The sequence below is a fragment of the Anopheles merus genome, chromosome 3R (genome assembly GCF_017562075.2).
Source record: "Anopheles merus strain MAF chromosome 3R, AmerM5.1, whole genome shotgun sequence".
NCBI lineage: Eukaryota > Metazoa > Arthropoda > Insecta > Diptera > Culicidae > Anopheles > Anopheles merus.
Genome location: NC_054084.1, coordinates 23093620 through 23105614, shown reverse-complemented (window position 1 = coordinate 23105614; position 11995 = coordinate 23093620).

The following is an 11995-nucleotide window of genomic DNA, read 5'->3' as shown; positions in this document are numbered from 1 at the left end:
AAGAAAACAAAACAATTGTGTTTTTTATTTCAATGATGACATTTTGCTTGAAAATAAAACACAAAGAAAAATAATCCCTGGCACCGAGGCATAAGGAAGCTGCTTAGACGCTATTTAGAAGGACCACCTGGAACTTGTATGCTATTTCTCAACTGCAAAAGCCGAATTCAAGCAGCGATCTTTAGCTTGCCGAAATTGCCTGCTTAAGCAATTTTTTAAGCTATTTGTTTACACCTCGTGTGACGTCCTTTTGAAAGATACCTATGTCGCGTGAGATAAGTAGCTTTGTTTGCAAAATTAAGCTTTTTTCTGTCGCACGAGGCGTCGCCGCGTGCTAGGTTTTTGCTCTATGTCTTTCTGAACGGTTAACCGGCGCTCTAGCACCAAACGAACACGACATCGAACATGAAAGATGTATGGGATTTGACATGTTTGTCTTGTTTGTTTGTTTTGTCTGCCAGAATACCCCCATATGATTTTATAGGTTTGTTCGAGTCGGATGTCTTGTTCGACTGGTACCAGAGCGCCGCCTTACCCGGCGCTCAAGCACCAATCGAACACGACATCGGACATGAAAAATGCAAAGTGGGTATAGAGACTAGGTGGGCTTATAGGTTTGGCGGGAAGGCCATATTGGACGAACGAATGACAGGAGGGGATTCGATTGTGATACGTAGTTTTTCACCCATACTGCGACACATCAACCAAAACAGCCATTGGAATTCACACGCATACATCAACAAATGATCGAATCCCCTCCTGTCATTTCGTTTTCATTTTTCTACAGCACGGCTGTCATATTGTTCGGGATAAGCCCACCTGTATAATAAACCCACTTTGTGAAAAATGTATGGTAATTGACATGTATGTCTTGTTTGTTTGTGTCTGACAGTGCACCTCCATATGATTATATGGGTTTCTTCGTGTCGGAAGTCGTGTTCGATTGCTGCTAGAGCACCGCCTTACCTTTCTAATAGACATACCCGCCATGCAAATGGCAGAGATTTTTAAGGGCTTGCGAGGGCTCGCACGCCATACAAGTTGACAGCCCCAGCCCTCGCATTCAAGAAGTTGTGAGCCTAGGCAGTTTTATTGACCCTAGTTTTAGCAATTATAACTATAGCCTCCCGAGAGCAGCTATAACAGTGCAATTTATACCATACTAAACACCGGAATTTTGACATTTGATTTTGCAAAAATCCAGAAAAATTGAAATAGTTATCTTTATAACAAATAACATCGCAAAAAATATTCATGCATAAAAAATAAATATTATTTAAAATACCTTAAGATTTCGAGCTTTTTTGATACTACTTGCAACCCTCCCAATGTTTGACGGGTAGCGACAACGTCGCACGCGACGACGGTTCGCGTGACAAAAAGTAGCTCCCCTACCCGCAAATTTCCATCTAAATGCCTTCTAATCGCCTTGTAATCGCCGGCGAATTGAAGGCGAATAGCAGTGCATTTAGCAGTAATTAAATGCCTTTGAAATATGTCAATGAAAAATTTCGCTTTCAATTTGAAATTTGAAATTGCAACTGTCAAAAGAAAACCTTACAAGCGTCTTGAGCACTGCACTGTTGTAGTGTTCCCAGATATGAGCGTGAGATTCGATAGCACGATTTACGTGTTATGTTCTCTTGCGTTAAGCTCTGAGCTATTTCATTTTGTTAAAGATGGTCTGCATTATTCGGTTGTTAAAGACCAACCCGTTGAAAGGTGGTAATATTTACAACTCATCTCGATAACTCTAAGAAAAGGAGAAAAAAGATACATATTTCTCTCATCCAGATAATGAAGGGTACTTCATTTTACTTCACATATTTTTTTATATTAATTTTAGCAAGAAAATATTAATTTAAAAAGAAATAAACACAGAAAAAAGATAATAAAAAACAGAGTTAGAACACACGCTTTCTCGGTTCGGAACCAAAAGCGTTGTCACTGCTCTATTTGGCAGTTACATTAGTAAGGGTGCAAGACCAGTATATAACCAATCTAAGATGTCGGCAAGCTATCTGTTCTCGTTGAATCAAAAAGTTGAAAGATTTCGAAGAGAACCCGTTACAGCCGTGAAAGTTTCAGTTGAAATCTTTATTTGCCTTCTAGGCCTTAGTCGCCTTTTAAATGCCTTCTGCATGCCTTCTTACTTACTTACTTACTTATCCGGCGCTACAACCGCTTTGTGGATTTGGCCTGCCTCAGGAGTGTCCGAAACCGCTCACGGTCTCGCGCCTTCGTGTGCCAGTCCGTTATCCCGGCCTTAATGGCGGACAACTCCACGCCATCTTGCCACCTCAATTTGGGCCTACCACGCCTCCTCTGCATGCCTTCAAAACCGTTTAATGCTGGTAGGGTCAATTTTGCAAACATAGGGGCCCTTTCCGTTGTAAGTTCGTAGGCTGAAATGTCAGCCTGTCAGCTGTTTGCATTGCATAGCAGTTTTCGAACAGCTATCTTAGTGAGTATAATATACAGGTGGGCTTATCCCAAGGTGTATGAATGTGAAAGGCTGATTATTATCGCTTCTGCTTCTGAATAAAGATTTTAAGAGTGTTTTGAGTATTCGTTAAGCCTGCAGAAAGCTTGTTTGAACAAAAGATTTCACTTATCTTGTCAAAAAGTGATGTTCAAATTTGGTTATAAAAAACAAACTATGATACCACCTCGACTACATACACTTTGAATCTAGATTCCATCACCAGATCTCTTTAATGCACCTTGGGATAAATGTACACAACACCGTGTTTTCGAGCAGGTACTCGAATCTAACTCTAGCTTTGAGGCTAGAATAATCCCATATAACCAAGATACCGAAAACGCCACCAATTTCTTGTACTAAAAATCCAGTTCCATCAAACAAAGCTAAAAAACTATCAGTTTCGTGGGTTAAGCCACAAGGCCACAGAAGCAGCCACTTCAATGTTGTTGAAGTTAGTTTTTTATGCACGGGCAATTTATTTGCCCAACATGTTTCACCTGTAATAAAATGTTATTTAATTGTGCAAAGGAAGCAATTAAACGTGTGTGTTTAAGTTGGTTTGTTGTAAAACATTCATGTGTAATATGTGTATATGTGTGTTTGTTTACTTGCGAAAGATCTCTCCATTTCGCTGGTCAGTGCATACCCAAGCGCCACAGATTAAGCTTAAACGACTGGAAAATTGAATATCCATAGAAAAAAATGAAAGCTTCACAGCTTCATTGGTTTGATCAATAGATGGCGTATTACAACTCATCATTATATTGCTATCCTTTTCTTGCAATGTGTTTCGACAAGTTTCATCTTATCATGACCTATATAGCCTTCTAACTTTCTGAGCAAAAATCTATATGAATGGTCGTGTGGTCAGATACGTGGGTATCAACACCAACGACCATTACTCAAACCTCACTTACTTCAGTACTGGTAATTTCCGTTGGAGTTTAATATTTAAATAATCGTATCGCCGTTCTAGTTCTAGCGATGCATAACTTCAATGCGAAACCATACAACAGTACAGAGGAAATGAGAAAGCTCTCCTCCAAGCGATGAAGCTCAACTGGTTGGGGTATCCCACAAACAGATGGCGCCACCAGCTTTTTTGCTATTTTTAGAATGCATGAGTCGTTTGCCGTCTGCTAAACGAAGTCTTTCTATATTCCGTTTAGGTAGAGAATTTGAGGCGTTTAGAAGCCGTTTAGTGGTCGTTTAGTGGATTTGTGGCACTTGGGTAGTTTATAGACAAATAATATTGCTGAAGTTGAAGTGCAGTGATGTAAGTGAATGAATTTAAACAATCGAGGAGTTAAAATCCTGTCCAGCATATTGACCCTAGCCAACCCTTGATCAAACTTTTCCTCAAAGCATTTTTAGAAAAGGTGGGTTAAGGGTGGGCAAGATAAATACATCGGATCGGAACTGGCAGCTCCGGTTGTTCTAAAATTTGGTGGGTTAACGACTGAATCGACCACCACAAACCCACGTGGGTTTGAAGTGGTTTTACAGTGGGTTAAGGACGATTTGGTTTTTTGGGATCTAGACTGAACATAGCAGGCTAGTTTTATGTGTGGCTTTGTGTGGAGTGTTTACATGATTTCAGCCTCCAACTGTCAAACTCCATACAAAAAACTAACTAGAATCGTGAAAGGCCCCAATATTAAAGCAAATGAATTCTAAACGAATTGGACGCCGTCATCATTCAATAGAAGAAAGTCATTCGTATGCACGAAATTTTGACGCTTTCAATAATGTTTATCACATACAAATCTTCAATTTATGGTATCTCGAGCACCATTCCAGCAGATCACGGTTCAAAATTTAGAACAAATATCACTTGGGATTTGTTCTAAATTTTCAAACATGATCTGCTCAAATGGTGCCCGAAATACCAAAAAATTTGGATTTGTGTGTGTAAGCCGTGTAGAAAGTATCAAAATTTCGTTTGTTCGTGCGAATGACTTTTTGCTATTGGATGAAGATGACGTCCAATTCGGTTTAGATTAATTAGCTTGAATATTCCGCGAGAAAATATTTCGTACGACCTTTTTTGGTGAAAATTCGATGGTTCTTTGTGTAAAATGAGCATACGACCACTTATAAGAATTGGTACCGTTATTTTCCAAAGGAAAGATAAGAAAGCAAAGAAAAATACACTTTACAGTCGATTTTAAAAGGCTTGTTTTAAAAGTCCCTTAAACTGCTGTAGTTTACCCAAGTGCCACAAATCCACTAAACGACCACTAAACGGCTTCTAAACGACTCAAGCACTCTACCTAAACGGAATATAGAAAGACTTCGTTTAGCAGACGGCAAACGACTCATGCATTCTAAAAATAGCAAAAAAGCTGGTGGCGCCGTCTGTTTGTGGGATACCCAACCAGTTGAGCTTCCTCGCTTGGAGGAGAGCTTTCTCATTTCCTCTGTACTGTTGTATGGTTTCGCATTGAAGTTATGCATCGCTAGAACTAGAACGGCGATACAACCCAAGTGCCACAAATCCACTAAACGACCACCAAACGGCTTCTAAACGACTCAAGCTCTCAGCCTAAACGGAATATAAAAAGACATCGTTTAGCATACGGCAAACGACTCATGCATTCTAAAAATAGCAAAAAAGCTGGTGGCGTCATCTGTTGTTGGGATACCCAACCAGTGGAGCTTCCTCGCTTAGAGGAGAGTCTTCTCATTTCCTTTGTACTGTTGTATGGTATTGCATTGAAGTTATGCATCGCTAGAACTAGAACGGCGATACGATTGTTTAAATACTAAACTCCAATGGAAACCACCAGCACTGAAGCAAGTGAGATTTGAGTAATGGTCGTTGGTGTTGATACCCACGTATCTGACCACACGGCCATTCATATAGATTTTTGCTCGGAAAGTTAGTTGGCTATATAGGTCATGATTAGATGAAACTTGTCGAAACACATAGCAAGAAAAGGACAGCAATATAATGATGAGTTGTAATACGCCATCTATTGAGCAAACCAATGAAGCTATGGAGCTTTCGTTTTTTTCTATGGATATTCAATTTTCCAGTCGTTTAAGCTTAATCTGTGGCGCTTGGGAATTGTTTAAATACTAAACTCCAACTGATACCACCAGCACTGAAGCAAATGAGATTTGAGTAATGGTCGTTGGTGTTGATACCCACGTATCTGACCACACGACCATTCATATAGATTTTTGCTCAGAAAGTTAGAAGGCTATATAGGTCATGATAAATTGAAACTTGTCGAAACACATTGCAAGAAAAGGATAGCAATATAATGATGAGTTGTAATACGCCATCTATTGTTCAAACCAATGAAGCTGTGGAGCTTTCATTTTTTTTTCTATGGATATTCAATTTTCCAGTCGGTTAAGCTTAATCTGTGGCGCTTGGGTAAGGTTCCAGTTTAAGGGAAATAGCTCAAACCCCCGGTTTTAGAACTTGAAAATGTCAATTCTTTGGAAATTGGAAATTGATATTTTTGAGCACGAACAATCGAGAATACGAGCAAATTCCCTTAAACTGGAGCCTCCCAAACGCCACAGACTAAGCTTAAACGACTAGAAAATTGAATATCCATAGAAAAAAAAGAAAGCTCCACTGCTTCATTGGTTTGAACAATAGATGGCGTATTACAACTCATCATTATATTGCTATCCTTTTCTTGCAATGTGTTTCGACAAGTTTCATCTTATCATAACCTATATAGCCTTCTAACTTTCTGAGCAAAAATCTATATGAATGGTCGTGTGGTCAGATACGTGGGTATCAACACCAACGACCATTACTCAAACCTCACTTACTTCAGTACTGGTAATTTCCGTTGGAGTTTAATATTTAAATAATCGTATCGCCGTTCTAGTTCTAGCGATGCATAACTTCAATGCGAAAACCATACAACAGTACAGAGGAAATGAGAAAACTCTCCTCCAAGCGAGGAAGCTCAACTGGTTGGGTATCCCAGAAACAGATGACGCCACCAGCTTTTTTGCTATTTTTAGAATGCATGAGTCGTTTGCCGTCTGCTAAACGAAGTCTTTCTATATTCCGTTTAGGTAGAGAATTTGAGGCGTTTAGAAGCCGTTTAGTGGTCGTTTAGTGGATTTGTGGCACTTGGGCTTTCACTTCCCTTAAACGGCACCGGATAAAGGGAATATAGAAAAAGTTTTTTTTTTAAATCTACTGTGATACGGCTCATTCTTTGGTTTTTTCTAGATTCACTCAGTAATGATGTGTCCTATCGATAAAGTTGATCATGTACCCATTTCATGCTTAAATAATACCCATTTTATAGAGTATCGTCACATAACATTATCTTTTGTTTTTCATAAAAAAAACCGTTGCTATGAATGAGAAACGTTCTTGACGGCATTGTCCATCAATAGTGGAATGTCTTATTTACGAACACACCAAATTTTTTGCGCTTTCAACATACTGGATCACACACAAATCCAAAATTTCTAGCCTATCGAGTACTAATCGAGCAGATATGGAAAAACAATTTCGAGCAAATGTCACTTGGGTGGGAATATGCGTAATCCAAGATTGCGCATTGTTTATCGATATGGTAATATTTGATCTCGTTTCTATACAGACCTTGTTTCAGCCTATCCATTCTCAATGATGGCGCCCGGCAAACGTGTTAATAATTCACCTTCTTAATACATACATCTTGTGATCAGACGATCATACATGTTCATTTTGCAACATGTGTTCTCAAGTGCCGCTTGCGTTTTGTGCTGAGACCGCTAATCCGGGTAAGTTTCGCATCTTTTTTCTAGAATAAATTAATGATCTCTGGAAAGATGTTTTCTTTGTCAAATATGAAAACTATTTAATTATCTTTTAAATTAATTAAGTTTGTATACCCTTCACATGTACGAACGCCTACCCGGGCAGACCATACATTTTGTTAGGAACAATGATGTTTTTCGTGGTTAAAAGCGTATATTTTTTAACTACTTTTTACATTCGAATGAAAACTGTCTTATAGGTTCATAGTAATGTTTTATTACATATCGTAGTAAAATTAGAATTTTAAATATCATATCAATGTTTTTTTCACTCTGTAAAGAGCTGTAACTACAACACACAACCGGCTTTGCCGCATGTTTTGATTGGATGCTTATGTCTTTTTCTTATCATTCAAACGTTGAAATGAAGTTATATTTGATTGCTTGTTGTGTAACAATAGATTGAAAATAACTCTAAAATCATTTTGTTTAAAATGGTGTCAACCACTACAACTAAACGAAATAGAATTCGCTGGCCGAAACACACATTCAAACTTTAGTTATAGTGTTACTGCCGAATAGTGATGGGCGTTTCGCACCAATGGCTCCGAAGCCCGTTCCGCAACCACGGCTCCGGAGCCGGCTTCGCCCCAACACCTCCGGAGCCGGCCGCGAATCAATGGCTCCGGACCAACGGCTTAAAACTCATGTTCCAATAGAGCCAGCATTGTATGATAGCGTAACAAACGAATTTATCTTCTCTCAAGTGTAGAAGCTAACACCGGATGTGATTTTGTGATTGTTGAACAATGTTCAAAACATATTGATTTTTAGTTTTTTTTGATAAATTCAATTTAAAGGCCGGGGGACACTGTCCGTACTCGCTAGTGTAATTTCGATTTTCACTAGCGCATCTGGCGGCGGCTGACCGAAGCATTTTACCAAACAATTTGGAGTTGCTTCAGAAAATATGTTATTTTTCCATATTTTTTATTCAATTCGGACGAAAAAAGTTTTGTAAAAAGTAGATGCACATGCCCTGCACGCATTGCATCCATTTTCATGACAAAAAAGATGGAAAAACTACTTAATTTTGAGATCCAGCTCGACCATTCCCTGGATGACCAAAAAAACTTCCACCAGCCGCCGCCAGATGCGCCAGTGAAAATCAAAGTTACATTTGCGAGTACGGACAATGTCCCCCGGCCTTAACATTATTTACTCAGCTATTAACGGATCTTTCCGATTGAAACTTTATTGAAAAGGATATTTTTGTGCAATCTGTTAAAACCGGCTCCGGAGCCGAGGGTGCAGAGTTGTTGGTCCGGAGCCGCTTGAGCGGGGTCAGATCGTCAACATACATTTTTATACAACAAAGCAAAACAACAACAACAAAAATTACAAAACTTTTGAAAGAAACGTAAGTAAAACTTGGAAAAAGACATAAGCATCACTTCAAAACTCAAGACATAAGCAGTGCCTGACTGGTTGGGGTGTTGGAGTTACAACATATTTTTGACTGAAAAAAAAATCTTGATATGATTTTTAAAACTATAATTTTATTACGAGTGTTATAAAACATTATTTTGAATCGGGTAGGCGGTAGAAGGCGGGTAGGCGGATTAAAAACATGATCTTCGTTTGTTAGCGCTTCGTGATCTGAAATTATGCTATATAAGTCATGTCATCATTACCATATCAGCTCGTTTTCCTATTGAACTCTGAACAATCTTCTTCAGTAAGGGACTTGATTGTTTATTTGATCAATACTTATATAACCTTCATCATTTTGATTGTAAATACGATTTTATACTGTTGTTTAGTATCATTATTATTGTGTGCATATGGAGAATGGACCACTTCCTTTCATTTGTTGGAGACTGCTAATCTACTTGATCGCAAAAAAATTCTCTTTTCTGATTGTATTGTCCTAAAATATTTTTCCTAGTCGGCTTCTTATTTTGGATATTGGTAGTGATGAGTCAAGTAGCACTTTTTACTGTGTGGTGCGGTGCTACCACGCACAATTAAGTGTGCGGTGTTTTGGTGGTACCACTTTTGTGCAATAGCACAATTTTGTGCAACCGCACGATTTTGTGCAACAGCACAATTTTCAAACATTTTCAAACACGTTTCTTTCATTCAAGCAATATGCAGTATAAACCATACATTTCAGTAAATCACAACATTTATTTTGTTAATACTGCAACAACCACAAGAAACCGTGCCGAATCCGACCGTTGTGCAATCGAAGGCGAAAATTGTGTTACTAATTCCTTTCCTTGTTACTAAAAGAGTAGCTTATACCATCTGACGTGTGAGCAAGTGGTAGACATCGGTGTCTATTCAAAACGACTATTGTTATAAACAAGTGGACAGTTGTTAATTGAACTGGTAAACCCTGTAATGCTCAGGTTGAAGAACCTGCCACGAATCCTCTTGCCATCCGCCCGATCAATTTAGCCATATAACCCATGTTCCCAAGGGGTTGGGTTTCCCCGTGTACCCAAGCTCAGATTATTGGAGAGATATGTTACCGTTCTGTTCGCCGTGGACGTATTGAGTCGGAGTAGGGTATGGAGATACTATATTAACCTTCAAGAGGTGACGGACCATACCCGTATCAGGCACCTCTTGAAGGTGCCTGATACAGGTATGGTCCGTCACCTCTTGAAGGTTAATATAGTATCTCTATATAGTATCAATTACCATAATTGTCTAAGACGTATCAGGAGATAAGACAATTATGTTTTCAAATCAGGCATTGTTTGAAGTATCTTGACGATTGTTTTTTGGACTGTAAAACCTTGTATATACAATGGTGGTTTTGTGTTTGGTGGATCGAGGACTTACATATGAACTTTAGAAATTACGAATACATTAAAAATTGTAAATATAAACGATAAAAATATACCCGTCAAGAAGTCCTGCTTAGACGGCACCAGAAATAGAGGAGAGCGATCTCCTTCTCTTTGCTGCCGTGCGAAGTACTGTCCGAATGCTATCGGTTACATCCCAAGTGACATTTGCTTGAAATTGTTTTGCCATATCTGCTCGATTAGTACTCGATACGCCTGAAATTGTGGATTTGTGTGTGATCAAGTGTGTTGAGAGCGCTAAGATTTGGTGTGTTCGTAAATTAGACTTACTTCTATTGATGGATGATGCTGTCGAGCTCATTTTACATTCATAGCTTTGTTATTTCATAAAAAACAAAAGCTGATTTTGTGTGACGTTATTTTATAAAAAAAATGATATTATTTAAGCATAAAATGGGAACATGGCCAACTATAACGATAGGAAACATCATTTCTGAGCAAATCTAGAAGAAAGCAACGAAAAAGCCGCATCACAGTTGATTTTAAAGGACTTTTTCTGAATGGTACAGTTTAAGGGAAGTTTAAGGCTCCAGTTTATGGGAATTTGCTCGTATTCCCGGTTAGTCGTGCTCGAATATGTCAATTCCCAATTGACATATTCGAGCACGAATAATCGGGAATTCGAGCAAATTCCCTTAAACTGGAGCCTTAAACTTCCCTTAAACTGCACCATTCAGAAAAAGTCCTTTAAAATCAACTGTGATGCGGCTTTTTCGTTGCTTTCTTCTAGATTTGCTCAGAAATGATGTTTCCTATCGTTATAGTTGGCCATGTTCCCATTTTATGCTTAAATAATATCCATTTTTTATAAAATAACGTCACACAAAATCAGCTTTTGTTTTTTATCAAATACCAAAGCTATGAATGTAAAATAAGCTCGACAGCATCATCCATCAATAGAGGAACGTCTAATTTACGAACCACCAAATCTTGGCGCTTTCAACACACTTGATCACACACAAACCCACATTTTCAAGCGTTTCGGGTACTAATCGAGCAGATATGGGAAAACAATTTTGAGCAAATGTCACTTGGGTTGGGATCGAAAGCTGTCGGTTCCCAGAAAACACCCAACGGTCACCATCACTCAGAGATCCGCTAAGTTTGAAGCTGACTTGGGAGCTGAGTTGGTGAAATAATTCGGCACGCGAAGTAATCCGAAGCCGAAGCGAATCCGAGCGAAGGTCTTCACGAACCCTCCGTTTTTTCTTCAGTGCTTTACGTCGAGTCTTAATGACAAGGGCAACTGTTTTATTCCACCAGGAAACGGACTTTCTGCTAACTATACTCTTTATAAGAGGGATCCTAGTAAAGGCTGTCGCTATAAATGCTGTGGGTTAGTTGATGGCCATGAACAAAAGTGGGTGGTGATCACTGTCATGGGTAAACAGAAAAAACTAGAAGCTATAGAAGAGGAGAGAGCACAAAAATCTAAAATAGTACCTTGCCCCCAGTTTAGGTTCGGTTAGTAGGACAGGTACGTGTGGCTGTGGTGTTATGAATAACCTCTATGCTTCAACCTTGAGCCACGTATTGCTTTGAGAAAAGCGAATAACGTTAAATGTGTTGGAATAGTTATTAACAACATCGACATGCCCGTCATGGGTTCAAGCCCCAAATGGACCGTGTCCCCATACGCAGGACTGACTATCTTGCTATGTGTAATCATTAAGTCATTGGAAGCGATAGTGCAAACAAAAGTTTCTATTTGCCCCATACAGTCGCGGCTACCTAAACTTCTTTGATGTTATTAATTTGACTGACTTGGACCGTTGAGCATTTGAATGCGTTCAAGACCATCGAACCAAATCGACTGACCTCTTATAATTGATATTCAACGATTCAACAAGTGCAGAGTTCCAGAAAGAAGCTTAGTGCCTTTTGCTTGCTTTTATCTCTCTCTCTT